We start from the raw sequence: 6,382 nt of genomic DNA, 5'->3' as shown, positions 1-6,382 counted from the left end.
GACTGATGCTGAAGCTGAAACTCCAATACTTTGGCCACCTGATGTGAAGAACTGACTCCTTGGAAAAGACCCTGATGCTGGGAAAGATTCAAGGCAGGAGGAGAAGGGGGCAACAGAGGATGAGATGGCTGGTTGGCATCACTGACTTGATGGACCTGGGTTTGAGCAAGTTCCGGGAGTTGGTGGTGCACAGGGAAGCCTGAGTGCTGCAGTTAAGTCGCCAAGAGTCAGACTCAACTGAATGACTGAACTGAACTGAACTTACCAGGAGAGGGCATCAGATGCCGCAAGTTAAGGCTTCAGTCCCACAAAACTTTCCCACACTCCTAGGCCCACCCCCAATTCAGACACTAATCTCAAGTTTAGGTTGTTATTTGTGGCTCTAACATACTGGCTATAAATCAGAAGTTTCTTCGCCCCCTCCTCCAGTTTGATTAATTTACTAGAGCAGCTCACAGAATTTGGGAGAGCATTTTACTTACTAATCAGTTTATTATAAAAGGGTATTAATCAGTAACAGCCCAATGGGAGAGATTCATAGGGCAGGGTATGGGGAAAGGATGCAGAGCTTTCTTGCTCTCTCTGAGGACCACTCTTCCAGCACCTCCACAGATTCACTCTCTGAACCCTAGGTCATTTTGAAATTTTATAGAGTTTTCATTACATAGGCATGATTGATTGAATCATTGGTCATTGGTGATTGAACTCAATCTCCAGCCCCTCTTCCCTCCCCTGAGAATGGGGTGGGGCTACTTTCAACCCTCTAATAACGTTTGGTCTCTGGCAGTTAGCCCCCATCCTTAGGTGTTTTCCAGAAATTACCTCATTAACATAAAGTCTGCTGCTGTTTAGGTACTCAGTTGTGTCTGACTCTTTACAACCCCATGGACTATAGCCCACCAGGCTCCTCTGTCCATGGGATTTTCCAGGCAAGAATACTGGAGTGGGTTAACCATTTCCTTCTCTAGGGGATCTTCCTAACCCAGGGGTCAAACCTGGGTGTCCCACATTGCAGGCAGATTCTTTATCATCTGAACCACCAGAGAAGCACCAGAACATAAGATCTGGTGTGGTTGAAAACGGGGCGTTATGAATATCAAAAGACACATTTATCACTCTTTGTTGTCATTGTTGTTTAGTCACTCAGTCGTGTCTGACTCTTTTCCACCCCATGGAGTGTAGCACACCAGGCTCCCCTGTCCTTCACTATCTCCCGAAGTTTGCTCAACTCATGTCCGTTGAGTCAGTGATGCCATTCAACCATTTCATCCTCTCTCACCCCCTTCTCCTCCTGCCTTCAATCTTTCCCGGTATCATGGTCTTTTCCAGTGAGTCAGCTCTTCACATTAGGTGGCCAAAGTATTGGAGCTTCAGCTTTATCATCAGTCCTTCCAATGAATATTCAGGGTTGATTTCCTTTAGGATTGATGGGTTGGATCTCTTTGCAGTCCAAGGGACTCTGAAAGGTCTTCTCCAACACCACTTTTAATTTCATGGCTGGAGTCACTGTCCACAGTATGAGGAGTAGAAGGGACGTGTGCTCATCTTCTCTGCAAGAACACCAAAATCACAACTAGCTACTGAACAATTGTTACTTTGTCCAAGCTCGCTCTGCTTGCTGCATGACAGGCCACTGAATCTGAGAGAGGAGGTGTTGAGACAAGGAAAATGACTTTAATTGGGGAGCTGGCAGACTGAGAAGATGGCAGGCTAGCAGCTCAAAATAACCATCTTATTGGGGTCTGGATACCAGGTTCCTTTATAGATCAGAGAGAAAGAAGCAATGAGGAACTAAAATCAAAAGGCGGAATAGAGAGGGAGAGGCAATGGGGAAGTAAACCGAAAGGGTCTTCAGTCTTCCAAAACATCTCCAGGGGAATGTCCAGCCTTTGGAAGGGGTGTGTTAATCTCTTCTATTCACAGGTGGTCAGGGACAAACTATCTCCATGAGCTGTACAAAGGCACTTTAGTTTACAGTCAAGCAGAGAGGCAGGGGCCTCCAGGCAAGCCATTGAGTATGACTATAATAATAAAAGCAGTGAAAAGCAAGTCAAAGAAACAGTTTCCAACATGGAGTCAGAATTGGCTTCCTCCCTGCAACACAACCATTGACAAGAGGATGTTGGAACCCACTGAAAAAAAGACACTCCACGTCCAAGGACAAAGGAGAAGCCGAAATGAGACTGTAGGAGGGGTACAGTCCTGTTAAAATCAAACCTCATGCCTGCCAGACTCTTGGAGGCACAAACAAAACCTTGTGCACACCAGGATCCTGGGAAAGGAGAGGTAACCCTACAAGAAATTGAACCAGACCTGCCTGTGAGTGTTTGAGGGTATGCTTCGGAGGCATGGGTCAGCAGTGGCCTGCTGTGGGGACAGGGGCACTGACAGCAGCAGTCCTGGGAGGTGTGGTGTTGTGGCATAACTCCTCTTGGAGGAGGTCATCATTAGCCCTACGATACAGCCACAGGCAGATGATCCACAAACTGGAGAACAGTTATACCAAAGAGGTTCTTGCACTGCTGGTAAAGGTCTAGGCCCCACAACAGACTTCCCAATCTGGGGATCTGGGAAAGAAACTGGGAATCCCCAGGGAATCTGACTTTGAAGTTCAGCAGAATTTGATTATCACTTAGGAAATCCCAAGGGTTTTGGGAAACTGGAAGAAGATCATCATCATATATACATATATATATATATATAAATATATATATACTTGTTTTATAAATCACAATATCACAAACTAGCCAAAGCAGCAACTTTCAGCAGTTCTGTTAATGATGCTTCTTAGTTTATCTATTCTCTTTTTTAACTGCAGATTTTTAAGTGTACATTTTCGTAGATGTTGATAAATTTGTTTGACCCCAAGTAAAACATAGAACATTCTCATCATCCCAGGAAGTTCCTTCAAACTACTTCCCACTCAGAACGACCCACCCAGAAGCAAACACTGCTCTGATATCTTTTGCTGTAAATTAGTCTTGCCCGTTCTAAAACTTCATATAAATGGAACCATGTGGTATATACTTTTTGTGTCTCATTTTTTCCCTCAACATGATATTTATGAAATTCTTTTGTATTAATTTTATTTAATTAATTTGAATTTAATTCTTTTGTATAATTTTTTCTGTGTATTGATATTTCTTTTTATTACTGTATAATATTTTATGGCACAAATGTACAATGTTTATTCATTCATCTGTTGATGGACATTTGGATTGTTCTCAGATTGTGGTGCTGGAGAAGACTCTTGAAAGTCCCTTGGACTGCAGGGAGATCAAACTAGTCAATCCTAAAGGAAATCAACCTTGAATATTCATTGGAAGGATTTATGCTGAAACTGAAGTTCTAATACTTTGGCCCCCTGAAGCAAAGGGCTGACTCACTGGAAAAGACCCTGATGCTGGGCAAGATTGAAGGGAGTGGCAGAAGATGAGATGGTTGGGTAGCACCACTGACTCAGTGGACATAAATTTGAGCAAACTCTGGGACATAGTGGAGGACAGAGGAGCCTGGCAAGATATAGCCCTTGTATTCACAAAGAGTCAGACACAACTGAGTGACTAAACAGCAACAATAACAAGTTATTATGAATAAAGCTTCCACAAACATTGGTTCACAGATATTTTGGTGGGCATTCATTTATTTCTCTTGAGTAAATACCTAAGACCAGAACAACTGATTGTGGGGTAGGGGTATTACTGTGCTTGGGCTGCCATAACAAAATACCGCAGACTGAGTGGTTTAAAAAACAGAAATTTATTTCTTACAGTTCTGGAGGCTACAAAGTCCTGGGGAGTTCTGATCTGAGAAGTCTAAGATTGAGGCATTAGCATGGTGGATTTATTCTGAGGCCTCTTCTCTTAGCTTGAAGGCTGTTGCCACATGACCTCTTCTTTGTGAGTGTAGGAAAGAGAGCAAGCTGTTTAGTGTCTTTTCTTATAAAAGCCCTAATCCCATCAGGAGGGCCCCCCCCCTCATGACTTCATCTAAGCCCTAATTACTTTCCAAAGGCTTCATCTTCAAATACCATCGCCATCTCATTGGGGTTAGGACTTCAACATATGAATTTGGGAGGGACATAGACATTCAGTACATAACAATAGAGAATGTTTAACTTTAAAACAAACTATTAAATATTTTTCCAAAAGTGATTGTATCATTTTATACATGCAGGAGCAATGTAGGAGAGTTCCACTTGTCCGACAAGTTCACCAATGCTTGATACTGTCATCTCTTTCATTTTTGCCTCTTTATTGAGTATTCGTGGCATCTCATTGTACTTTTAATTTGCATTTCCCTGAAAACTTATGATTTGAGCCCTTTTTCAGGTGTGCATGGGCCATTTTTATATGTTCTTTTGTGAAATGTCTGCTCAAGTCTCTTTAAAGTCACAATCACAGTTTTCAAGGCCTTTGTGAAATACGATTTATTTGGTACCAAAGGATACAAGCAGGCCTGAGGGGAGATAGGAATTGCAGTGATGTGCAATGCCCTCCATTACAGCTATTTTTCTTATTTTCCCAGCCATAAATTAAATTTTATTAAACCTCTAGATGCTGTATAAATGTAAACTGTCCCTTAGTCTTTTGATCACATTAACTTAATTTAGCTGCTCTTAAACTTCCCCTGGTAAATTTAATTGTGTCAATGATTCTGTAGGTAGGGAATTCCTTTGAAAGGCCTGGCTGAATTGTTTCAAACTCAGATTGATAAAAATTTGTATCAAAACTTATCAACTCAGTTCAGTTATTTCATGCTGTTAAGAAATTTATCCTGAGCAGAGATTCTACATTCTCATTATATGCTGTGTTCATCATTGCTCAGTTGTGTACCTGAGCACAGCTCTGTGTCTACAGATGACCCCAGTTGGCAGCACACTGCTCATTCTATCAGTAGACTTCAGGGGTCACACTGCACATCATCCTTGGTTCCAATCCTTGCATCATCTTAAAAATTTTTCTATATAAGGTTTAATTATTGAACTGCCTAATACATAACAACATATATCTGTAATCAGTACTGTATATCATTATACCTATTGTTGTTGTTCAGTTGCTCAGTCCTATCTGGCTCTTTGTGACCCCATGGACTGCAGCACGCCAGGCTTCCCTGTCCTTCACCATCTCCTGGAGCTTGCTCAAACTCATGTCCATTTAGTCGCTGATGCCATCCAACCATCTCATCCTCTGTCATCCCCTCTCCTCCTGCCTTCAATCTTTCCCAGCATCAGGGTCTTTTCAAATGAGTTGGCTCTCGGCATCAGGTGGCCAAAGTACTGGAGCTTCAGCTTCAGCATCAGTCCTTCCAATAGATTTTCAGGGTGGATTTTCTTTAGGATTGTATGGTTTGATCTCCTTGAAGTCCAAGGGACTCTCCAGAGTCTTCTTCAACACCACAGTTTGAAAGCATCAATTCTTTGGCATTCAGCCTTCTTTATGGTCCAACTCTCACATCCATACATGACTACTGGAAAAACCATAGCTTTGAGTAGACAGACCTTTGTTTGCAAAGTGATACCTCTGCTTTTTAATATGCTGTCTAGATTTTTCATAGCTTTTCTTCCAAAGAGAAAGTGTCTTAATTTCATGGCTGCAGTCACCATCCACAGTGATTTTGGAGCCTAAGAAAATAAAGTCTCTCACTGTTTCCATTGTTTCCCTATCTTTTTGCCATGAAGTGATGGAACTGGATGCCATGATCTTAGTTTTTTTGAACGTTGAGTTTTAAGCGAGTTTTTTCGCCTTTTCTCTTTCACTTTCATCAAGAGGCTCTTTAGTTCCTCTTTGCTTTTTGCCTTATACCTATACCAGTTAATAACTTTGAAATACAAATCTAATCTTGTCCTACTGTTATTCAGTCACCCAGTTATGTCTGACTCTTCATGACCCCATGGACTGCAGCACACCAGGCCTCTCTGTCCCTCACCATCTCCCAAAGTTTGCCCAAGTTCATGTCCATTGCATTGGTGATGCCATCCAGCCATCTTATTCTCTGTCGTCCTCTTCTCCTCCTGCCCCCAATCCCTCCCAGCATCAGGCTCTTTTCCAGTGAGTCAACTCTTTGCACGAGGTGGCCAAAGTATTGGAGTTTCAGCTTCAGGATCAGTCCTTCCAACGAACACCCAGGACTGATCTACTTTAGGATGGACTGGTTGGATCTCCTTGCAGTCCAAGGGACTCTAAGAGTCTTCTCCAACACCACAGTTCAAAAGCATCAATTCTTCGGTGCTCAGCTTTCTTCACAGTCCAACTCTCACATCCATACATGACCACAGGAAAAACCATAGCCTTGACTAGACAGACCTTTGTTGGCAAAGTAATGTCTCTGCTTTTGAATATGCTATCTAGGTTGGTCATAACTCTCCTTCCAAGGAGTAAGC

The sequence above is a fragment of the Bison bison genome, unplaced genomic scaffold, assembly GCF_000754665.1.
Source record: "Bison bison bison isolate TAMUID 2011002044 unplaced genomic scaffold, Bison_UMD1.0 scf7180017864238, whole genome shotgun sequence".
Taxonomy (NCBI): Eukaryota; Metazoa; Chordata; class Mammalia; order Artiodactyla; family Bovidae; genus Bison; species Bison bison.
Note: the sequence above shows the minus strand (reverse complement) of the source record.